At 38.3% G+C, this 26,306-nt stretch overlaps 1 protein-coding gene across 3 annotated transcripts in view; it reads right to left on the bottom strand.

The window, feature by feature from the left end:
• GPBP1 (GC-rich promoter binding protein 1) overlaps nt 1–16,408 on the bottom strand; it is a 68,791-nt gene extending 52,383 nt beyond the window's left edge. For 2 of the 3 annotated variants that reach the window (XM_028119041.2, XM_028119040.2), the window contains exons 1-2: nt 16,229–16,408; nt 14,014–14,976 (exon numbers count right to left, since the gene is read on the bottom strand). The gene's annotated coding sequence lies outside the window, so the exon portion shown is untranslated. The remainder of the gene's footprint in view (nt 1–14,013; nt 14,977–16,228) is intronic. The other variant, XM_028119042.2, reaches the window with a different exon arrangement.
• Nucleotides 16,409–26,306: the final 9,898 nt, after the last annotated feature.

Raw genomic sequence — 26,306 nt, 5'->3', positions numbered from 1 at the left:
TAAACAATATTCTCCTCCATATTCTCCTCCACAGGAATGCATACTATTATGAAGGAACAGAGGGAAGAAGAAAGTGAAGAAGGCAGCAAGATTAGCTCATTTTTCCTGATACCAGAAGTGGCAATTACAGGTTTAAAAAAAAAAAGTGCAATTAATGGTAAGGCTTATCCTCAAACTACCAAAATGTGAAATGCAGCAGACTAAATTATGATAATATCAAATTAATTCCGTAATTGGTTACGTTGTGCTGAAACTCCACATTAGATTTACAAAGAACAGTAGAAATCCTGAATTTGAGGACCGAAAGGGATGGAAAATTACTGACAAAAGTTAACTGTGAGAAAGAGAAACTGTGGGAAAAATTTTTATAATCTTTATAAAGACCTTTGTAAGATCTTAGGAAGGTCTTTCTAAGTATGACACACAAAACAGAAATGATAAAAAAGTATTTACATATTCAATTATAAGCATAAACACAAAAAGCATTCTACATGACAAAATTCACGACCAAGATCAAAGAAAACAACATGGGGGAAATACTTGTCACAAATAGCACATACAAAGAGTTGACTTCCCTTCATACATCAAATGTTCCTACAAATCAAGAGAAAAAAGAACTTAAAAGATGAAGGAAAAATATAAAGAGCTGACAGAAAAGGGTCTTATCTATGAAATATTTTCATTCTAATTCAAAAGAAAAAGGCAAAATGCCCAAAAAAGTCTGATACCACATTAGTGCTGGAACTGTTAAGTTGGTATACTTCTATGGAGAGCAATTTAGCATAGCTCTCAAAATTACACTCAGAGATTCCACTTAGAAGAATGTACCCCAGGGATGCCTTCAGCTCAGGTCATGATCCCGTTAAGCACCTGCCTTCGGCTCAGGTCATGATCCCAGGGTCCTAGAATCGAGTCCCACATCAGACTCCTTGATCAGCGGGGAGCCTGCTTCTCCCTCTGCCTGCCACTCCCCCCTGTGTGTGCTAGCCTCTCTCTGACAAATAAGCAAACAAAATCTCTTTAAAAAAAAAAGTACAAATGTACCCCACATTTACAAGGATGCTAGCATTGTTCCTAACAGTAAAAAAAAAAAAAAACAATGCACACAGCAAAAGAGATCTAGTTAAGTAGACATTAAGCCACCAATATAAAAATAGGGTAGCTTTACATATATAAATATGGAATAACCTTCCAAAATATTTCCTTAAGTAAAAAAGCTGTAGAGCAAGGTGGACCTCAAGTTACCACTTATATTAAAAAGAATATAATGTGCTTATATACACATAAGGTCTCTCCAGAAAAATACATAACTAAGAGTGGTTTCTTCAGATAAGAACTACAGCTGGGAAACAGGCATGAGGGGGTGACTATTTTCTAAAAACCCTTGTACTTTTTGTAATTTGCACTAGGTACATGTATTCAAAGTAATTTTAAATTCTCTTTACTCTGACTTAACTTTACCATTTCTTAAATCCTCTAACTTTAACATTACCCATCTTTTTCTGAAGTCAAGTAAGCCTAAAAGGCAGCATCCAAAGAGCAGCAAACAAGCTTCAACAAATGAATTTAAAAATGAGCCTAACACTTTGAACTAGTCATTTCACAAACAGTTCAGAGACAGGATCCTTGATATGAAATGAAAGAATTGGAAATTCAAGTACCTTAACTTTTTCATTATGAAAACAATAGCCTAAAATATATACTGAATATATAAACATACAGACACACACACACACAATTAACTAGGCAATTTCTTTAGGGCTTTGACATAACCTTTTCTTCAAAAAAACAAAACAACAACAGGTTTTTATACAAGGGCACCTGGGTGGTTCAGTTGGTTAAGTGTTTTGACTTCGGCTCAGGTCATGATCTCAGGGTCCTAGGATGGAGCCCTGCATCAGGCTCCCAGCTCAGTGGGGGAGTCTGCTTCTCCCTCTCCCTCCGCCCCCTCCCCACCCCACCCCCACTCGTACACCTCTCTCCAATTTTTAAAAATCTTAAAATAAAAAAAACAGGTTTTTATATAGATGTGAAACACATTTTAAAGTTCCCACTGTCAGAGTACTCATCAGTGGTAGGTACATACTGTAAATAACAGAATACGTTAGGTAGAAATCTTACCTTATACAAAATTTTAGTCTTAAGAACAGCTATTTAGGTAATTCTCTAAATTTGAGCGTTAAGTTTTAGTTTCACATGTCAGGCACTGCCTTGACCTATAGCTATAACAAACCTTATATAAAATACAAACCTTAATCTCCCAAACACATAGAAAAGGGACAGTGTGAACTACCACTGCAGTCCTAACTTGCTCTCTACCAACCTAAGCCAACTTTGGCCCCAACAGACTATGTCCTCTCATCAAACTGTCCTTGAAGGTCCTGATTTAAAGGACAAGTTGAGAACATTTTCGCTCCCATTTTCCCATTTCCACAATGTCCCTCCCTATAAGGACTCATTTTAATGGAAGAGACCAAAGAGTAATTCATGTGAAAAATCTGAAAACTACTGCTTGACTTAGAGGGAAAAATAAAGGCAACTAAGTTTGCATATGGAAAGTCCTTAAAGACATCGTGACTATCAGGAGAATGCATTTTTCAAGTTGTTTTCAACCTAGCTAATATTCCATGAAACAATTACTTTATCACTCACTGTAACAGCTTCAAGTTTAGCATCCTTGTAGAGCTTTGGTAAGTAAGGAGCCTTGTAAGAAATTTTTAACATGCTCTTCTTAAAAGAACCAAATTGGGATCACACAGAAAATTTGTGGTATCAAAAATAACTGAAACACTGTGGACACAAACCTCCTTTTGTATCTTTGAGGAGTAAAGATTATGTCTCCTCCTCAAAAAAAAAATTAGTTAATACAAATTCTCATGGCCTTTCTAATTTCTGAAAATGAGCCAAAAATTCTGTTCGCTCACTTGTTTCAAAGTTACTTCCTTGAAACCTAAAGTGTGTTTTATATCTTTTTAAACTTGAGAGGACAATTTCACTAGGTTTTAATCCCTCCAACTCAACAGTTCAAACTAGGTAGCATTTTTATATTAAGATTTTATTTTTAAGTAATCTCCACATCCAACATGGGGCTCAATCTCACAACCCTAACTGAGATCAACAGTCAACACTCCCTATTGAGCCAGCCAGGTACCCCTAGGGAACATTTTTAAAGGCAAGGTCATAATGAATAAGCCCTTATCAGTCAGTCCTTTCAGGACGCTAACAGCAAATCCAAAGCCAGTCTCTTAATCTAGCAAGCACACTAGAAGCTCATATTAACTAAATCTAGGCAGAAAAAAACTGCTTCTAAATAATCGGACAACAAATCAACTAGGCTATTAATAATCCCCTAACAAATTTCTCCTAGTCCCCGAACAGTTAAACTGCAGTTCTATAATAAAAATACCAACTGCACATACTCAATTCTGGGGAAAAAGTAAGTTAACCTAAATTATCTAAGATGTTAATTCTTTTACTCTGCAAGTAAGTGCACTAAGGATATAACAAATGAGACAAGGTCCCCTGCCCTCAGAAGAGTAGGTGATAAATATGAGTGAAAGTAAGCCAGATAATTAGAGACTGTGCATTGAAAAAAACAAATAGGATTAACAGATAAGAGAAACCAAAGGGCATAGGAAGGGAGGTTACCCACTTTACACAGAATGGTTACAAAGTCACCTAGAATCTAACACATAAACCAAAAACTGAGCTAACAAAGGGAAAACAGAAGAATGAACAAGCATAAAGGCCCTAAGACAGGAAGGAAAATGGCTAGTGTTGAAGGAAAACAAAGAGGGCCTTTGAAGACAAATGGTCTAGGAAGACATTAAGGAAGGTTGCAGAGAAATGGAGGGAACCAACAATTCTTACAGGCTAGCGTCTGCATGTTATTCTTAAATCCAGTGGGCTATGAACAACAAACTACAGGGGTGCAAGAATGGCAGAGGAACGAAGTTATAAGGCTACAGCAATAGTTCAGGTTAGAGAAGATGGTGGCTTAGACAAGTCCAATGGCAGTGGAATAAAAAGGGACTTATTTCAAAAAGATTTGCTAAATGATTAGACGGGAGGAAAAGTAGAAATCAAAGGTGATTTCCAAGTTTTTTAGCTTGAACAGATGGACTGTATCCATTTACACTGAACTAGGAAAGAATGTCTGAGAAAGTATGGAGCTAAGAAAGACTCAAAGTGAGTGAAGTTTGGGATATATTAAATTTGTAAACTAAGTGGAGAGACCAAGAAGGCTGTTAAAATGCAATAGAATATGGGAAGCGCTCTGGACTGCAGATTTAAATTTGAGATCATTTACATACCATAAACTATGGTACCATTTCCCAGGTTACACAAATATTACCTCAGAAGAATGTAATGCATTGTGCTTTCATCAATTTTAAACATGTTATAAAATGCAATCTAAATATACCTAGTTTGGGGTGCCTGGGTTGCTCAGTTGGTTAACCATCTGCCTTCGGCTCAGGTCATGATCCCAGGGTCCTGGGACTGAGGCCCAGAGGCTCCCTGCTCAGCAGGGGAGTCTGCTTCTCCCTCTGCCCTTCCCGCCCCCCTTCATTCTCTCTCTTGCTCTCGCTCTCAAATAAAAAAACCTTTTAAAAAATAATAAATGCAACTGGTTTCTGTTTAGTTCTGTGCTTTCAATTTACATTTACCTATGCTCCCAATCCAGTCTTCTTCCTGATCATAATGGCCCTCAACCACTACTATCAACGTGATGCAGCCATAACAATACGCTAAATAAAGTCTGTATCATTTTACAATTTCAAAGCATTCAGCACTCATTATTTCACTTGAGTCTAATGATAACCTTGTGAAGCAGGAAAAGAACCAGTTTTATTAGGGCAGGAAATAGGAGTCTTAGGCTGCCCTGGCCATCATCAAAAGGCCATTATTTACTAGAAGGGATGAAACCACAATTCAAATTTAAGGACTCTATTTACTCTGCATTCACAGAAAAGAGCAGACCAAGTAGAGTTCAGGAATCTTACATTTTTGCCTCATTTGCTACTAAATGCTCAGCACAAATGAAACAGCAGGCATATAGTAGGCACTAAAACATCTACTGAGGCAATGAACATCTTCTCTAGCAGACTAACACTCAAGAAATCCCAGAACCTCTGGCGAATCAATGTGTTAAAGTCAGTTGAGTTGACAGTTTGCATCCTCCTTTCTCATTTCCAACATAGAAATATTATCATTTATTTCAAAGTATGTTCAAGTATAAATTAGATTATACCTAACACTTGAAGCCACACAAAGATTGCTCCATCAATTCAAGATGGCATTATTTTGCAACAGGTCTTATTTCACAGGCCCATAAAAACAATTTTAGTCCACACTTCCTATAAAAGATTTTTAAAAAGACTTCATCAGGATTTTAAAACAAAGCAGAAAAATTCAAATGCTAGCATCCATATTTATCAACTATGGACTTAACATATATAGCAATAGTAAGTACACCAAGAGTTCCATACATACAGGCAACTGATTTTCAACAGAGGTATTTCAAAGTGATTCAAGCGGTAACAAAGCCTTCTCAACAAATGATACAGGGACAACTGGACGTCGTCTACAGTATTTAAAAAAATAGAAAGAAAAATAGCACCTCAAACCTTTGCTCACACCACACGCCAAAAAAAAAAAAAAAACATTCAAAATGCATCAAAGACCCACAGTATAAGCTAAACTACAAAATTTCCATTGGAAAGGAGAAAATCCTGTGACCTTGGGTTAGGGAAAGATTTCTTAGGACACAAAAAAAACACAAACCAATCTTACTTCAAAATTTAGAATACCTGTTCTTCAAAACACACTATTAAGAAAATGATGGCGGGGTGCCTGGGTGGTTCAGTCGGTTAAGCGGCTGCCTTCTGCTCAGGGCATGATCCTAGGGTCCTGGGATCCAGTCCCACAGGGCTCCCTGCTCAGCGGCAAGTCGGATGCTCCCTCTCCCTCTGACCTTCCCCGTGCTAGTGTGTGCACTCTCTCTCTCTCTTAAATAAAATCTTAAAAAAAAAAAAAATGGCAAAACAGACTAAGAGAAATTATGTGCAAAACATGTATCTCATATACATGTATCCAAAATACATAAATAATCCTTACAATTCAACAAGACAATCTCATCTTTTTTACATGGGCAAAATATCTGGACACCACCATTAGGGAAATACAAATTAAAACCACAGTGCAATCTCAAACTATACACCCACTCCACAGATAAAATTGAGACTGACATCAAATACTGGCAAGAATGCAGAACTATGTAACCTACATTTCTGGTGCAAATGCAAACGGTTCAGCATTCTGTAAGACACTGGCAAGTTTTTAGCAGAGTCAAATACACAAAACTTGTATGACCCTGCAATCCCTTTGCTGGGTAATTTTCCCAAGAGAAATGAAAACCCTTCTCCTCACCAAATGCAGCATGCAAATGTTCATACAACCTCTATTCAGAATAGCCAAGCACTGGAAACAACCCAAATGTCTAGTAACCAGAGAATGGATAAATATTTGTTGTGTATCCAAACAAGAGAATACCACTTAGCCATAAAAAATATTGGGTTGCAATACATGCAATAACATGCATGAAAGAAGTCAGAAACAAAAGTGGACAGTGTTTGGTTCCCTCTTTATGAAATTCTGGAAAACAATACACAATACAAAAGACAAGAAAAACAGACTGGTGGTTTCCAGAGAATAGGGTGAGGGAAGACAACGGTCTGTAAAGGACAATAACGTAACTTTCTGGGTGATGTAAATGTTCTACATTCTCAGGTGGTGGGATTACACAACTGATTTGTAAAAAAAAAAATCTTCCAACTGTACCAAGAGTGAATTTATATATATATATGTAAATTATACCTCAATACACCTAGTTTAAAAATGGGTTCACATTCCATTAAAAAAAATGACTAGGGACATATTCTTTCATAAAAAACCAACTCCCAAAATGTTATTATTATAAAAACATACAGTTAATAGTTTTTCCCTGTATTACTTTGACCCTAAATTTATATTCTCTACTCTGAGGAATTATAAAGTAATCCCACAATTTTCCCTCTACCTTCAGGACCAAGTCCACCAATCCAAACTGAACACTGATTTTTACCTTCAATTTGTAGTAGAGGAAAACTGAGAATTACTTTCCTTTTGGTCATTTCTACAAATACCAAATACCGTCACTGCACTGTATGACAGCTTTAATGTTGGCTAACTGCCCATTCAACTGAAATGGCAGTAAATATTAGAAAGATAAATGAAACTTACTCTAATCAATATATTATTAATCCACCTGAGGGACTTTTCTTCCTAAAAGGACAAGAGTACTTAAGAACACTAGTCGCTTGTCTCTTTTAAGAAGGCCAAATAGAGTGTTTTGGAAATTTGTGAGAATGTTTTGGAAAAATCAGTCTTCTAGAACTGTCACATCCGTGCTACATATTAAAATTCATTATTATAACCATCTTATCTTTTTCACTTTAGGAGCATATTAATATGATCTTATGTGCATAAAATTTTATTTCAGGTTAATAAAGGGGACTTTAAAAAGTACTTGTTATGAAAGTTCTATGGATCTGATTGGATCCTGTACCACTGTCTCTAGAACTGTGCTGTCCAATACGGCAGCTAGGAGCTACATGCTTTTGTTTAAATTTACATTAACATTTCACTTAAAATTCAGTTCCTCATCTGCACTAGCCACACTTCAAATAAGGACATATGCCTAACAATTACCATACTGAACGGCGCAGACACAGAATGCTTCCCTCATTTCACAAAGTTCTATTGGACAGCACTACTCCAGAATAAGATCTACTTAGAACACTAAGAAAATTAACTATAATAGAATACAGATAAGCAAAATTCAAATCCCTACTGTCACTTACTGATGACCTTAGGTAAATCAATCTCAAAGTTTCTTAAATCATTAAATGGAAATAGCACTTACTTCACATGGCAACTGGGAAAAGCAATTTCTAATCTAATCTAATCCTCATATTCTCACCTTAAAAACTTTTAACTATGAGCCATCATAGGTGAAGTCTAGACTCTGGATATACAGAATGCGTAGGTTCAGAAGTATCACTTACTGATTGTGCGATCAGTGATTAAGTCACTGATTCGTGACTTAAATCTCTGTGCTTTCATCTTCTCATTTGTGAAATAAGAACAATAAGGCATTACCACCCACAAGAATCATGAGGATTAAAGAAGTTAATTCACTTAAAAGGCTTAATACAGCCTGCAATGTGGTAAGCATTGATAAATAGTAGTTATCAAAATCTAGTCATCGTGACAGGTACTGATTTCCAAAATATATCAAGAACTCCTACAACTCAAATTTAAAAATGGGTGGAGGGCTTGAATATACTTTTCTTCAAAAAGATAAAATGGCCAATAAGCAAATAAGAAGACCTCAGTAATCATTAGAGAAATGCAAATCAAAACCACAATGAGATACCACTTCACAACCACTAGGATGGCTATTATCAAAAACATCGAAAACAACGTTAGAAAGAATATGAAGAAAGTGGAACCCATGTGCACTGCTGGTAGGAATAAAAAATAGTGCAGCCTTGATAGCTAACGGTATGGTGGTTCCTCAAGGAATTAAAAATAGAATTACCATATGAACCAGCAAGTCCACTTCTGGTATATACCCAAAAGAATTAAAAGCAGGAATTAAAAAAAAAAAAAGGCAGGGATTCAAATAAATATTTGTACACCCATGCTCACAGCAGCATTATTCATCATCTCAGAAAGGTAGAAATAACCAAAATGTCAATTTACAGATAAATGGATAATCAAAATGTGATACATACACACAATGGATTATTCTTTTGTCTTAAAAAGGAAGGAAATTGAGTCTACCACATGCTATAACATGGATGAACTTCCAGGACATTATGCAAGGTGAAATGAACCAGTTACAAAACAACAAATATTGCACAATTCCACTTACAGTAAGTGCCTACAACAGTCTAATTCATAGAAATACTAAAGTAGAATGGTGATGGCCAGGGCTAGGGAGGGGGGAAATGCAAAGTTAATGTTTAACGGGTACACAGAGTTTCAGTTTGGAATGATGAAAAAAGTTCTGGAGATGGCAGGTGGTGATGAACGCACAACAATGTGAATGTACTCAATGTCACTTAAATATACACTCAAAAATGGTGCTTTTTTTTTGCCATGATAAAAAAAAATTTCCCTCATTACAGTGATTTCAAGATTAGTATGAAAAGGGCGGGGGGAACCTTACCTCCAAAGCTCAGACTATAGCTATAAATGTAGAAAGATTTAAATCTCCTGAATCTATATAAATTTAGAATATACTTTCTTCTCTAAAGTTGTAACAGCCCAACCTACTAATTGTGAAGACTGGCTAATTCCAATTATGCTGACAACTACTGGTTGGGAAAGATTACCTCCTACTGTGGTTTTTGTGAATATGTCCACAAATTCTTTAGAGAAAAGATGAAACCTAACTACACTCCTTGGTTTCAGGCTAGATTTAATGACTTGCTTGGAACAAAAAGAATGTGGCAGAAATGACTTCTGGAATAGGTCATAAAAGATACCCTGGCTTCTACCTATCTCTGAGATCACTTGCTCCAGGAGCTACAGCTGCCACATTTTAAAGAAACTAAAGGAGGGGCACCTGGCTGACCTAGTGGATGCAACGCTTTTCCTTGGGGTTGTGAGTTCGAGTCCCAAGTTTAGTGTAGATTACTAAAAAAAAACAAAACAAACAAAAAAACCCCAAGGAGTTGAAAGGAGATCCACGGGTGGTTAGGAACTGAGTCCTCCAGACAACAGCCAGCATCAACTGCTGCCAGGCCAATGAGTCCACCATCTTGGAAAAAGATCCTCCAGCCCCTGTCAAGCCTTCAAGTATCTGTAGCCCTGGTAACTGTATCTGAGACTTTATATTAAAGACCTAGAGGGAGCCAGAACCACTCAGGTAACGGCTGCCAAACTTCCCACCCACAGGTATCATGTGAGACAATTATTATTTTTTTTAAACTCACTGTATTTATACTCATTGAAAAGCAAACTAATTTCTTTAACTAGTATGCAAACGTAGAGGCAAAGACAATTTTTCAGTTTAAGAATTTTTTTTTTCCAGTTTAAGAGGTTTTTTTTTCTTTTTGCTCCATGCCCAGCATGGAGCCCAACACAGGGCTTGAACTCACCACCCTGAGATCAAGACCTAAGCTGAGGGGTTCCTGAGTGCCTCATTCAGTTAAGCATCAGACTCATTTTGCCTCAGGTTATGATCTCAGGAGGGTTGTGAGATGGAGCCCAGTGTGGAGCCTACTTTAAAGTCTCTCTCCCTCTGCCCTTCCCTCTCCCCTCTTCTCACTCGCTCTTTAAAAAAAAAAAAAAAAAGACCTGAGGAGGAATTAAGAGTCAGACACATTGACTGAGCCATCCAGGAGCCCCTCAGTTTAAGAAATTCTTAAAAGTGTATGTCCAAGTTCTGAGTTTCAAAGGAAACACAACATATTTAACAATTTTAAAACTTTTTCTTGCTAAAAATAAGTACAGAAAAAACTTTTAAAAAAGGTTTCAAAAAAATATAAACTGAATTAAAGGGCAGAAAATGAAACACCAAAACATCACACTCACCAAGCTGTGAACAGAAAGATGACTCAAGAACAAGAAAATGAGTGGGATACCTTGTATAAAAAGACCTAGCAATTACTTGAAAGGATATAGAGCAAAAGCCTCTAACTATTCTGCTGGGTGTGGCAGCTAACAAAAAAGGGGAAAAGCAAAGCAGGTAAAACTGAAAAACATCCAACCACAAAAGGTTTATCAGTAATTCTAACATTTTGTTTTTCTTGGGTCTCCTGTTCAAAGTAATGGACCTGCTCCCCAGAAAAATACATAAGTGCTCCCAAAATGATCGATTTTAGAGAATTTTTAAACCACTGTCTCCCACACCCACCTATGTAGCCAGAAAATATTGACGTTAGGAAACCCTGACATATAAAACATTTCAAAAAGGGGAGAAAGGGACAGGGAATACATCTCTTTCCAACCTGCTCTCCCTAAATATGCCAAATCCACCACCCTAAGTGAGGGCTGCTGAACTAACGAAACCAAGAGCTATCCTTCTGGCCACGGAAGAGACTATGGGGAAAAAGAGAATGGAGCTAAAAGGCAAAGAGATTTAGTTCATTACTTTCTTGATCAAGGACCAAGCTAGGATAATAAATGAAACTGGAAATGGGGAGGGGCAGGGTAATGAATGGGTTTCCAGTAATGCCACTAACAGATACAAAAGAAGAAACAACTTCAGAGTAACAAATACTGATTTGACATGTATTTATCAGAATCTCAAAATACTGGAAATTAGAAAAAAACATTACACATATATTACACTTCACAATTAACAAAAAGCCTTCATATAAATTATTTCCATCAGTTTTCTGGAAAAGCCAAGGCCAAAGAGCTTTGGTAAATACACAAGGTCACACAGGCCCCTTTCTAGATTTTCCAAACACTAGACCAAAAATCTAACTCCCAGCCATTTCCCTTTTTCTACATTACTACCCTTACCTGGATCTAAATTGTTATTTTAAAATTTTTATCAAAAATTAAACAGAAAAAAGGTAGTTATGTCCAAGACAGATAATCTGGCCTGGGTTTAGGGTCTATCCTCACTTGCTAACTTTACTCTCATACTAGAGGTTCCCATCCTTATTCCCCTCTGTAACTCTACTTTTTTCTTTCTTCTTTTCCCATTTCTGATATTTCCTTACTATTCCTTCTTTCCTCCATTCTCAAGTGTTAGGAACTTTAAACAAAAAAAATCTATGGAATACATCAAAAACTAATGGTTGATGTATGATGATTAACATAATAATAAAAGTCTATGGACTAATCTCAGTTCAAAACCAGAGAAAAGGTAAAACAAAGCTAACATGCATTTACCTTCACCCATGTGCGAAGAGAATGTGGGTGTATAAGATAGAAATATAACCTGAAAGTACATTTTAATTTTTAGCTAACTAAAGTTTTACCAGATAGTTACAAACAGCAACACTAACAGTACCTTCTCTTCTACCTTTTAGCTTAACTCCAAGTTCCACTAGTAATCAATATTAACCAAAAAGCAGTATATACAAGAAAAAACAAAAATATCAGGGATAATGCTCAAATAGGAGTTAATGAAGTACAATTCACAAGAAAGCAGTATAGCATAGTGATGAAGAGTACTGAGCCCTCCAGTAAGAGTTGGAGATTTGGTCAAAACTTCTATCTAACCCCCTGTTCCTAACCAAGTTACTTTCTCCCAGACTCAATTTCCTAAAATCTTAATTTTCTCACCTGTACAACTGTAACTATAATAGCACTTTCTTCATAGAATTATTCTGAGCTAAAGAATACTATGCAAAGTTCACAGCAAAATACGTGACACGATCATCATCTATAAATGTTAATTACTATGATTATTATTTTTAGACCTACAGTCTAGGCACAGGAGATTTAAAAAATGGAGTAGGGTAGACAGGAGGGGAAAAGGTGGGGGAGGGGGAGAAGCAGCCCAGCAATTGTCCAATTACTACTGCTATTTTAAAGCCAAGAACATAATAAAATATTTATCAAAACGTTCAAGTAAGTAAATCTGTCCATGAACAATTACTGTAAGCAAACTTCACGGATGTGAGACTATTCAAAGATTAAAGTTAATTCTTAAAAACCCTGTCTCTGGAATTATCTTTATCCTGGTAACATGGCTTTGGATAACATCAGTAGGAATAATTTAAAGGAAAATAATCATAAATAATGTTCTTTTCTATGAAAAAAGATCATTCATTTCCACTTCAACTTTTTAATCACATTTAAGAGGCATATTCCTGGACCAGTAACTTAAGAAATGCATCTAACAGCAGTCCCTTCCGAAGGGAAAAGGTGAATGGTCTCGCCATTTTTTTAATATAAATCAAGGTGAAAGCTCAATTAGAAGTACTACACAGCTCTGACAGACAAAACAAAAATAACTCAGTCTATTTTAACAGAGGGAATTACCTAATTCTAATCTCAATTTTAGATCAGAAAATAAATGCTTTATTTGGATACCTATGTTGTTCTGGACTCTACCACCTCTTCTGCTCTAAGTGAGATAAAAGGATTCAATCAAGAGCATAGGAAAAAAAAAGTTCTGTTTTGGAATAAAGGGAGCAACTGGCAAGTTATAAAGCCAACTTGGCAAAATGTTCAAAATTACATTCTTTTATCTAAGAAAGGTAATTAAACGAAATAAACTCTCATTTTAGCTACACTAATATATTCACTAAGTGTCTAAAAAATAAATTTTAGTAGGTTTTTTAGTAACATTCCTTCGCCTAGGAATCACTGAAAAAGCCTAATAACTAAGGGTAACTAAAAACAGTACTATTCAATACTGAAAAACTGATTATTAAAACATAATTCTCCTTTGTCAAAGAATCTATTACAGCAATACTTCCAACTTTTAAAAAAAGCTGTGTTTATAAACTTAAGTCAGCATAACCTTCCAAAAAGAAAATATATCAAGCTATTTAAAATTATGAATTATGATGAAAATCAGGTTTAAAAACCAAGTCACATGTTATAATTTAAACTACCTAAATTACAACACTGAAATCCCTTTAGAAAGCAGCCTAAAGAAAGTAATTGGCTAGCAAGACACATGAAATATTTGTTTTTTCCTACCTTTTTACCAATCTATGAATCCATAAAAATTAGGGTCAATACTCACCAAAGGGATTTTCTTTACTTCATAAACACAAAAATGTAAAAATATGGATTGTGTGTTCTGAAATATTCTTAAATGTTAACTCTTTCTGCATTCATTTTACTTAATGGTAGGTAGTCTTCAGACTGTCCAGGAACTTGAAGCCAAGCAGTATTATTCCAAGAAACTGAAAGGCTTCCAACATAGAATAAACTTGACTCTTACTACAGTTTACAAACGAACATATGATTTGCTCACCATACAATACTTACAAATTCCAACAGGACTGCACAGGAAGGTGTTGGGTTTTTCTCTGTAATCTTTATGTTTTCCAGTTTGTTTTTTTATTTTGTATCCTCTGAAATAATATCCAAGTTCTTTGAAGATACTTAACCTATGACTATTTGACATAGAGTTACTTCAAGTCAGCTACCCATACTTCTGTTTTAAAGTTTTCATATGGCTATCTCCAGAATTAGCCAAGTTCCTTGGATTTAAGATTTTAAAGTCTTCTTTATTATTCCATGTACTTGTTACTGTTGTACTTATCCACTCCAGATGAAATATCCAATTTATGAGCCAAAGAGCAAAAACAAAAAGAAAATTTCACATCTGAAGAGCATTCCTAAACATCAGCATATAGAGAGACACATAGCTATCTCAATACTACCATGCTGCTGGAAAACTGCAACATCTTAAATTTCCACGTAAATAAAAGATAAAAGGGAAAAAACTCTGTATTCTTTCAATGTCTTCATTTAGAAAAGCTGTCCCATTGTGACATGAAAAGGGCTGAGGTCAAAAATTCCTAAAACTTTTAATAAAGGTAAAAATAAACTGCCAAGAAACTTCAGCAATATTTAAACAGTAATTTGAAACTGCCGAAACTACTCAGTACACAAATCAACACATATCTTACAGTTTTGGCTTAAGAACAACTACAGGGGAGGGGTGGGGGGGGAAGAGGCAAAAAAAATACCACCAGCTGAAATAATTTAACCAGTTATATAATCCGTTTGAACCAAAATACTGAAGAAATGCCTGGGTCCTTTTAGTAGCTTGTAGAATTGTTCACTACTATAAATTCACTTCAGAGATGATTCTTGCCACTTCTAATAAACTTCTGGGGCAAAATTATCCAAAAACATTGTAATCCCAAAATGGCCACTTCAAATATCCGGGGCCTTTTACACAAAACCTAGAAGATGATCTTCATATATGAGTAGTTCAATCACCTGTAAAAGTCATAAAAAAAAAAACTTAAATTACACACTGAATTTTAATTTTGAGCTAAAAATTAACCCCAATCTTGAAGAGTCAACTTCTGGAGAGAAATTCACTTCTACGTAATTCTACTGGGGTCTGAAAAAAGGCTCTGCCCAAGCAAGCGCCCCAAAACAGTCTACTGGATGAAAAAGACTTTAGAATAAAAGAGGGAAAGGTGGGAGATGATGTTACGGAGGACAAGGAATGATTTCAACTGGGAAGGGGGTGCGGATATAATACGGGGGAATTATATAAAACTCCTATACTTTTCGAGTAAAAATTAAAACTATGAAACTGGCCCACAGCCTTATAAAAGATTTTCTATTTTCAATTCACTGGGCCCAAAGAAAAGGAACAGGCAGGTGTGGTGCCATGAAGCATTAGTAAATACAACTCACACACACACAAAAAAAGGATATAAAGAGAAAAACGTTCTCTCCAAATTAGAATGTCTAAAAGAGACATTTTCCCCACTAAGGGTAGAAAGTAGGGAGGTGAGAAATGGGGCAAGAACGTTCCTTAAATTCGCCTGAGGGTGAGACTTCCCCGGCTACTGAGAGCAGCTGTGGGATAAAGGTGTCGGTCCCCATTTCCTTGAATTAAGAAAACAGGTTTCTCCCAACACTGAGGGGGTGGAAGGTACCAAACCGTTCTCGTAAATCCCATGAAGAGTGGTTCTCTCCAAAACCAAAATAGGTTCCCTTCAAGCCCCACAGGACTCCGAGGGACATGGTAGCATTCCACTCAAAACACAGCTACGACCACGGACCCGGGAGAGGAGGAAAAGAGCGGGCGCGCTACTAAAGAAACAACCGAAGGCCACAACTCGGCCTCGACTCCGTCAGCCCTCTGAGAGGAGCAGTAGTGCCAAAGGAGGCGGGCATGTGTGAGAGGCCGGAGGAAGGAAGACCCAGCACGGAGGGCGTCGGATCCGTTCTCAGCCTCCGCCAAACATCCCCCAGCCACCAAGCCTAAGCCATCCACCCCCTCCCCACAACCGCCACCCCCACTCCACCCGGGCCAAATAAATATCTAAAGGGGCCTCTCGCCGCCTTCCTTCCGTCTCTCTCCTTGCTCTCCGCCACCCCCCCCACCGCGTCCGAGGGCAGCCTCACACCTCGCGCCGCCAACGCCGCTCCCGACCCCTCAAACCCCAACGCCGACAGGGGCACCCTCCTTCCTCCCCCAGACTCCAGCTCGGAGCACAGAGGACGGTGTTACCTTCTGCTACACCAGAGGTGCCCCTGGCCTGGGGGTGCCGCTGCGCTCGATCCCGGGAGGAGGTTTTCGGTACTTTGAATAATCCCCTTTTGCCGCTTTTCCCTCCCCCACAACCAGTCTCGGTCCCAAAATGGCGCCGACCCGATCCGCAATGTTCTGGGTCAAGTCTCGCGAGATCGTGGAAGGTGGCGAGGCGGGGAAGGAACTAGAGGGGTTGAGGAGAAGGGAGGGGAAAGGCGGGGCGAGGAGAAGGAGGAGGGATAAAGGGTGTGGAAGAAGCGGTGCGAACGAACTTACTGGGCGGGGTAGCAGGAGGAGCGCCTCCACCAGAGAACCTTCTGGCCCAAGCAACCGCTCACGCCCTGGCCGAAAAAGCTCCGCCCCCTACGTCGGGCGGCTGGGGCGGGGGAGAGGAAATGGGGCGTGGCTACGTCTGGGGCGGAGCGTCGAGGAAGCCCCGGAGGTAAAGGCGCGTGGGGGGCGGTGGCTCCGCGCAGTGACGTCAGGAGCAGCTGGAGTCGGGGATTACCCCCTGCTGCTGACGTGAGGACGGTGAACAATCGGGAACGTTCGGTGGAAGGGGGAATTCCCCGCCGCTCCCCGAGGAGCCCCTCCCCCCGCCCCTCCCCCGCCCAGGGCCGCCCGGGAGCCTGGGACGGTGGGGCCTCAGGGAGCGTGAGAGGGGAAGGCTGAGCCGGGAGGCAGCCGCGCGAGTTAGAGTGGCGCGCGCCGCGGCGTCTTCCCTGGCTGGACGCTCGGAGCGGCCGCTGCGCGCTTTACTTGCCGGGTACCGCGCTCGGGCCTGGGCGAAAGGGAGATCACATGCTCGCCAGTACATGGCCCTGCGCGGGCGGAGCGCTGGCCGTGCAGGCGCAGGGCTAATTGGGCGCCCAGCAGCAGTGGATCCACCATCGTATGCAAATACGAGTGTGTCGGCCGTAAATAATTCGTACGGGAGGCGGGTCGCTGAAGAGAGGAGACTAACTCGGTGGCAACTAAACTCAGATTCTCAAAGGGTAAAAATGGCTACTAGATGTAATCGGGCCAATCATTTTTCTTTCTGCTAAGTCTACGGGAGGTGAGAATTATTATTGTGGCCCACACACCCCACAGTTTTGTGTGTTTTTTTTTAATGAATTTCATGATATTCACAGTTTTCTATTTGAGATACTTTCTCGCTTTGTAACTGAAAGCTCACTTTGAAACCTGTGAAATTAGCTTTCTAAGAGGAAGAAAAGTAACTACATGTGTTTAGGGAAAAATGGGGGAGGTGTCTCAACGAGAGAAAATCCAGTAAATAAAAAGCCCGTGGCTCTCCGCACTCCCCCAAGCCACAAAGCTTCATACACAGAAACTTTATGGTCATTTAATATGCATTATGGGGTTTGTAGTTTAATGGACTGTTTTTAAAAGCTCCCTGATAGAATGTTTGAACGTAAACTCAACAAAAATTACACCTCCCAACCTTTTCAGTTTGCATCGAGGAGAGAGACACTTCTGGCAATTAATACCTCGCCGAGAGCAAAGAAAAGAGCATTAACACAAGCTGGATGCGTTGTCTGTGCTAGGCATGTTTGTCTTTATACCAACTTATGAAGTGGGTGTTATTTGTCGCGTTTTGCAGATGAGGAAACTGGTTCAGGTTAAGTAATGTACTTAAGGTGGCACGACATGGAAGCTGAGCGCCACCAACTTGGCTGTCCATCTTCAACGTGCTAGGGTCTTAATCCACGTTCTTTCCACCACACCACAGTGCTTCAGTATAAATAATTTATGTATTGGGACAGGACCTGCTTCTCCTCTATTTCTAAGTATGATGTGCATTCAAGAAACAAACCAGAAATAGGTAATTTGAGCACAGACACAAATTGCCTTTCCAATGGCACAAGACATAAAGTTAAAAAAATAAAATGGAAAAACAATTTAACATTCACACAAACTGCTTAATATTTAATTATACATACTCAGTTACTGCTCTTAATATCTAAAAATGTTCGATTTACATAATAAATATATCAAGAGCTCTTACAAATCATGAAGGAAAAGATAACCATACTATCTCTTAGAAAGTCAAAGGACAAAAACAAGCTAGTCATGTGTATGTCAGAAATTATATGAAAAGATGTTATACCTCAATAGAAATTTTTTAAAAAATGAAAATAAAACTAACGATGAGCTACTACTTTACACCTATTAGACTGGCAAAGATGTTAAAAGAACCTAGATGAGGGTAGAAGGAATAGGTATTTGCATAACCATATCAAGAATCAAAATCTGTGCAGCGCTTCTGGAAGATAGTTTGGCTTTCATAAAAAAAAAAGTTCTTTAAGATAACCTTTGCGCAGCTATTCTACATCTTAGAATAAATTTTAATAAAATAGTGGAAAATGTGTCCAACAATTTTAAAGACATTCATTAATACATTGCTTATAACTACAAAAAAAATGGCAACAACCTAAATTCCTATAAATGAAGAGACTGAGTAAATAAATTATGGTACAGCACATCCATGTATAAAATACAAAGCCATTAAAAATGATGATGTAGGGCCACCTGAACCACTCAGTTGGTAGAGCATGTGACTCGAGCTCAGAATGAGTTCAAGCCCCATGTTGGAAGTAGAGATTACTTATGAATAAATAAACAAATATCATGATGTACTTCTTTGTAAAAAGAAAATGGTTTGGAAGCCTGGGTGGCTCAGTTGGTTGAGTGTCTGCCTTCTGTTCTGGTCATGGTCCCAGGGGCCTGGGATGGAGTCCCTCATTGGGCTCCTTGCTCCTCAGGGAGCCTGCTTCTCCCCCTGCCTGCTGCTACCCCTGCTTGTGCTCTCTCTCTCTCTCTCTGACAAATAAATAAGATTAGAAAAAAATAGTCATATGAAATAAGTTTCACAGCATGCCAATAAGAAAAATAAAAGGTTATAAAAATACCTAATGTTCTATTTTTGGTTAAATGAAGTATGAATCAAAGGACAAAAACCTAACTGAATAGTTACAAAAATGTTAAACCATGCTAATTTCTAGGTGGCAGAATAATAGACGATCTTTATTTTATTCTTTATACTTCATAAGAAACTATGTTACTTTTCATTTTCTTTAAAGATTTTATTTATTTGAGAGAGCATGAGTAGGGGTAGAGGAGAGAGAGCAGAAGACTCGCCGCTGAGCAGGGAGCCCGATGTGGGGCTCAGTCCCAGGACCCTGAGATCATGACCTGAGCCAAAGGCAGACGCTTAACCAACTGAGCCACCCAGACACCCGACTTTGTTACATTCCTAATCATTTTTTAAAAAGTAAACTGAACAGGGGATGCCTGGGTGGCTCAGTTGGTTAAGCGTCTGCCTTCGGTTCAGGTCATGATCCCAGGATCCTGGGATAGAGCCCCGCATAGGGCCACTCCCCCTGCTTGTGCTGCTCCCCCAGCTTGTGCTTGCTCGCTTGCTCTTTCTCCCTCTGACAAATAAATAAGTAAAATCTTAAAAGAATAAAAAATAAAAAGCAAACTGAACAATTAAATATAAGAACCTATCTCCAACCAGCAGGTTTTCTATTATTTTATTCTATTCACGTAGTGAAAACTAAAGAAAAGATTTATCACATAATTATTTTAATATAATGAACATAACATTATAGTAGTTTAAGAGAACATTTCTTTAACCAATCTCTATGCAAGAAATTTTAATTAAGTAATTTAGTTTGATAATTCTCTCAATGATTTTGTAGATATCAGCCACAAAGAGATTAAGTAATTTGCTCCAAAGTAATGTTAGCCCAAGTATACATGATGTATAAACAAAGGTATTCATTTCCAACATAATTGTAATAGAGAAAACTAGAGGGGTGCCTGGGTGGCTCAGTCGTTAAGTGTCTGCCTTCCACTCAGGTCATGATCCCAGGGTCCTGGGATTGAGCCCCACATCTGGCTCTCTGCTCCGCGGGGAGCCTGCTTCTCCCTCTCCCACTTCCCCTGCTTGTGTTCCTGCTCTCGCTGTGTCTCTCTCTATCAAATAAATAAAATCTTTTAAAAAAAAAGAAAACTAGAAAACCTAAATATCTATCAATGGAGTACTGTTTAAAAAACTAAGGTTTTTTTATATAACAATATCATACAGCTCTTAAAAAAAGAATACAGTAGACTGATACATACTGATGTAGAAAAATGTTCAAAATATTTTGTTAAGAGATAAAAGCATAGTGGAGCGCCTGGGTGGCTCAGTTGCTTAAGTGTCCAACTCTTGATCTCAGCTCAGGTCTTGATCTCAGGGTCATGAGTTCAAGCTCCACACTGGGCTCCACACTGGGCATGGAGCCTACTTAAAAAAATATATTGAGAAAGGAAAGTGTAGCACAACAGTGTGTGTGTGTATGTGTATATATATATATATATATATATATACACACATATATATGATGAACCCATGTATATGTATGTATATATATGTATATGGGTTCATCATCATTATGTTGCTTAAAGAGTAACTCTTTAATGCTCTTTAAATCAGGATTTTTTGTTTTATTCACTGCTATACTATCTGAATATACTATTTTATAATAGGTTTATGTTTAAAACTTAATTACCCAAAAATCTGCAACACTTGAGGAAGATAATAAAATAATTTGTATTGGAAACCTTGAATCCTTCAGAACTATATCCAGTGTCCCTTTTCTGTGTTCCCATTGTACAATCCTATGCTTACCACTTTGATTAATCATCTACCCATTTCTACTTCTACCTTGATCCTGAAGAGGCGTCCAGGACCTTCCTTATCATTTCTCCTACACTTACTATACTAGATTGTAATTTTTGATTTTATTTCCTATTTCTACCACTGAACTCAAATATCCTTGAAAGCAGCAACCAAGCCTTTTTCTTATTCATAGCAACTAGCAAAGTTTCAGCCACAATGTAAATTCTCCAATTTTTGTTAAATGCATCGCTTCCCCACGTTTAGTCTTTGTTTTAGCCCCATACTAACTGCTGTTCTCAGAATTTCCCTCGTTCTTAAACATTTTATGCAATATTATTCCCTTTAACTCGATTGCCTTTCTCCTCTCCACTCTGCTTTGCAAACTCTTATTTCTTGTCCCTGGAGACCCTGTTCAAATAACACTCAGGTAAAACACAATCAGGTAAAAAGCTCAGAACTTCCTTCTCTGGACTGTCAGATGGATTTACACTCACTTGGATCAGCATTCGTTCTCCTGTATGTCCCCCTTTCTAGCTGGTGTGACCCTTGTCAGGGACACTTCCATTCATCACCTTTCCCTGAAACAATGCTCAACCCATAGAAGGTCCTCAGTAAACAAAAGTGGCAGGATGGATGACTGAAGCATCCATAATCCACTCAGCTCCCGTTCCCATGCACCAGCACAGCCTTACCTGTTTTAGGTCACTGCCTAGGTGCAGAGGTCCTCTCTTGTTCTGTGTTGACTACCACTTGTGGTCCTGCTATCGCACTCTGGTGGTTCACAGAGTCTGAGTTGAGGCTCAACTACCTAAATTGGAAAAAATCAGAAACTCACAAAGGTGCTCTCTTTGGTATTAAGAAAAAAAATACTTTCATGTTCCTCTTTCTTCGTAGGAAGTTTCACAGTTTTGTGCTGATCCATTTAATGGGTCTCTCTCCTCAGTGGGTTCCATAAAGCAAGAGCCCATGCCCATTTTGTTCTCTGCTGTTTCCCTAGCACCTGGCACAAGGTTGGGCACAAAGTAAATACTCCATAAATACTAGCTGGATGAAGGAAAGACTGGTTAATGAAAATAAAAACATTTTTTTTAAGATTTTATTTACTTGACAGAGAGAGACACAGCGAGAGAGGGAACACAAGCAGGGGGAGAGAGAGAAGCAGACTTCCCGCAGAGCAGGGAGCCCCATGCGGGGCTCAATCCCAGGACCCTGGGATCACGACCTGAGCCGAAGGCAGACGTTTAACAACTGAGCCGCCCAGGCACCCAAAAATAAAAACATTTTTAAGAGGAATGTTTCAGAAACAATCTGCTCTACAAGAAATAAAGTTTTTTAATTAAGTTATGTAACAAATGAAAAATGATAGACTATAATTTTAATTTTGAAATGATCTCATCCTTAATTATGATGACATGTAATGATAAATTGGATCAATAAATTTGGTGTTCATTCATTTCAGTTTTTTAAGTATAAAAATAGTATGTATTCTAGAAAGCTTGGCAGACACAGAAGAGTATAAATAAATTAAAATTGCCTATAATCCACCGCCCAGAAATAAGGAGCCTTAAATATTAATGTATTTCTATCAAGCATTTGTTCTTTGCATGTTATAGCTTTGTGTCATAGTGTATATACAGTTTTACATCCATTTATTATTTTGTATGTTCTAAAATTCCCCATATTTTAAAAAAGTCTTCATTTTGCCTGTGTTCCATTTTAAAGATTAACATAAGATTTGATTTCTTAATTTAAAACATTTTATACTAGTCCTATTATCTCTTTACTTGAACATAATAAGGATGATTACTATTTTTGAGCTTCTTTTCTAACCTCCTTTCCAGTAGAAAAGGTGCCTGATTATATTAAGGTTTCCTCAGTTTAGTCTATGATTATAAATTTAAATTTATCAAAATTTTCTCCTTTTGATCAGTTTTTAAATTTCATTTAGGATTTGGGCACATGGGTGTTGGGCGTAGGACTCTTAGTTTCATCTCAGGTCATGATCTCCCGAGATCCAGCCCCATGTCGGGCTCCCCACTAAGCGGGGAGTCTGAGATTTTCTCTCTCCTCTCCCTCTGCCCCCCTCTCCTCTCCCCCCCCACCCCCTTTCATGCTCACAGGCTTACGCTCTTTCTCTCCCAAATAAATAAATCTTTTTAAAAAATAGATTTCATTTAGGACTAACACTGGAAAATTGACCACTTACTTCTTTAAACAAAACAGATACATAGGTTGACAAATACTCCTCCAGGCTTCAGTTATGGATGGCCCAGTTTCCCTAATTGGCACGTCCACTTCTATACTCCTCCCTCTGTACTAGGAAGTATGGAGGAAATCCATTAGCATGAACACAAATGTGAAACACATTTTAAAGTTCCCAAATTATTGGCAAAAATGTTTAAATGTTCTCTCCCTATATGTGACTTCCAAACCACAGGCTCTCCTTACACAGGTTTTATAATTTTAAACCTACAGCCGGACTATAAGCATGTAAATTGTTGTAGATAAGGTGAAAAACACATTTTACAATATTTTAAAAAGATTTGTTGTCTATTTCAATATGTTGTATCCTTTATCATCTGTAGAAATGGAATACAATGAACCCTGGAGGTGTAATTGACTTTTAGTTTGTCCCCCTTTATCTGCAATTCCGCTTTCCAAGCTTTCTTTCTTTCTTTTTTTAAGATTTTATTTATTTATTTGACAGAGAGAGACACAGTGAGAAAGGGACACAAGCAGGTGGAGGGTCAGAGGGAGAAGCAAGCTTCCCTCCGAGCAGAGAGCCGGATGCGGGGCTTGATCCCAGGACCCTGGGACCATTACCTGAGCCGAAGGCAGACGCTTAATGACTGAGCCACCCAGTCGCCCCTCTTTTTTCTTTTTTTTTTTTTAAGATTTATTTATTCGTTTTGAGAGAGAGATCAAGCAGGGGAAGGGGCAGAGGAAAAGATAGAATCCCAAGCTGACTCCTAGTTAATCTCAACATGGGGCTTGATCTCAAGAACAATGAGAGCATGACCTGAGCCAAAATCAAGAGTGGGTTGCTTAACTGACTGTGCCACCCAGGCGCCTCTCCAAGGTTGCAGTTACCCACAGTAAACCAGGATCTGGAAGTACCAGGATCTGGAAGTAGACAATCCTCTGTACCATCCGAAGGTCAGTAGTAGCCTCACATCACAATGCCTTCGTCATTCAGCTCACTTCATCTCATCACAGAGGCATTTTATCATCTCACAGTACAATAGGGTATTTTGAGAGAGAAACCAGTTTCATGTAACTTTTATTATAGTATACAGTTGACCCTTGAACAACACGGATTTGACCTGTGCAGGTCCACTTGTACGTGGGGTGGTTTTGGTAAATACAGCACTGTAAATGTATTTTCTCTTCCTTATGATTTTCTTAACATTTTCTCTTCTCTAGCTTACTTTATTGTAGGAATATGTTATGTAACACATATACAAAATATATGTTAATTGGCTGTTTATGTTCTCGGTAGGTAAGGTTCTGGTCAACAGTTAAATTTGGGAGGAGTCAAAAAGTTATATGCGGATTTTTGACTGCACATTCAGCAACCCTAATCCCCACGTTGTTCAAGGACTAACTATATTGTTATAATTGCTCCGTTTTATTACGAGTTATTGTTGTTAATTTCCTAGTGTAACTAATTTATAAGTTAATCATAAAGAAAATTAAACTTTATCGTGGGTATGGATGTATAGGAAAAAAACATAATATATATAGGGTTTGGTACTATCCGTGGTTTCAAGCATCCACTGGGTTGTTGGAACATATCCCCTCTGTGTAAGGAGAAACTAATGTATTTTAAGGAAGAGAGTCATGATTGGATTCACACTTTACAAAGAGCCTGCTTATGATCCTCTGAAAACAACATTAGGAAAATGAAACTCCAGGAAGAGAAAGAAGCTCAGAGGCTATTGCAGTAATCCAAATGAAAGATTTCAGTTTCTCCTACACATCGTCATCCCTGTCCATTTTTCTTCTAACACATGCAATCGTGTGAAGGGTCGTCATACAAACTGGTCTTTCTGGCTGGAACACATGTGGTCTCCCACTTTCTGCCACCAGTTCTTACAAGCTTTGAAGTTTCAGCCTGAATGTCACTTCCTTAGGCAGCCTTCTCTGACACCCTGCTCCCTCTGTACTCCCTTATAGCACTGAACATAGTTATAAATTAAACAGTTATTCACGTGGTTATTCGTTGGTTATATGCCTCACCCCCTGGACTCTAGATTTCATGAGGAATGCATGAGTAAGTGAATGGGCAGGGAAAGATGTGAACAGATTCAAGAGTGGATACAGAGATTGTTATGTTTAATGTTTGTGAAGATAAGGCAAGAAAAAAGTCAATGATGAAATGTGGTTTCTAATTTAGTCACTTGAGTTGATGCTGGTGGCATTCCCGGAGTTAGGAGACCAACGCAGAGAAATAGGTTAGGTGGAAGATGGACATCACGAGTTCAGTTTGGGATATGTGGTGGGTACAAATCTCAAACCACAAACTCAATTGGGCAAGAAATAAAACTTGGCAAAATTTCCATAATGAGCTGTATTCCCAGTGTTAACCTCAGTCATCTCCAGCACTCACTCCAATGATAACTAAAGCTACTGATTATCTTAGAACCATGTTTCTTTACTCTTGGAGTTACTTTGCATCTATTTTATTTGTGCTTTGCCTTCTTGATTTTCTTTTCTTTTTCTTCCTAATTTTCTCTTTTTCCAAGCAATAAAGTTATTAAAGCAAAGTTTGTCACTGCTGTTTAACTTCTCTATCAAGATTATGACAAAAGTAAATGTGCTTATAAGTTAAAACATGAATGATTTTCATTAGAAATGAGATGATTTCTGAAAGGAAAAAACGTATTAAATATTGGAATGGATAACAGAGAAGTGTAAGAAATTGCCATCTTTTAAATCCTCACACTTGGAGGGAGTTTAAAGAGGAGACCTTTTGTAAAAAAAACAAAACTAATATATATACATTTATATATACTTATATACACCCACATATATCAGCAAGGGAAATGTCTGGCAAGCAATTCTTTTCTTCTTCTTCTTCTGATAACAGAATGCCAGTTTTTTGAGGGAACCCATTTCGTGTAGTATGAGTGGGATTGACATCCCCTCACCCCTGAACTCAGTTCCAGGTGTGGACATGTGTCCTAGACCTGCCTAATTAGAATACTATCTCCATGGCCATAGTATTGATTTAGGGCACCTGACTCAAACTAATCACAACAAAACCTCTGAGAGTTTTCTACAGATGCTGTCAGGAAGCCATTCTCTTTCTATTGGGGTGACTAAAACTGAGAGGGTGTAAATCTGAAATTTCCAGTAAGAAAAATCTGGAATGTCCATCCCGCATAC

The sequence above is a fragment of the Eumetopias jubatus genome, unplaced genomic scaffold (assembly GCF_037043125.1).
Source record: "Eumetopias jubatus isolate StellerSeaLion01/CBP00866 unplaced genomic scaffold, mEumJub1_p1.0 scaffold_5, whole genome shotgun sequence".
In the NCBI taxonomy this organism is placed as follows: Eukaryota; Metazoa; Chordata; class Mammalia; order Carnivora; family Otariidae; genus Eumetopias; species Eumetopias jubatus.
The sequence above is the reverse complement of the archived record's forward strand: the minus strand, read 5'-3'. Positions and strand labels throughout refer to the sequence as shown.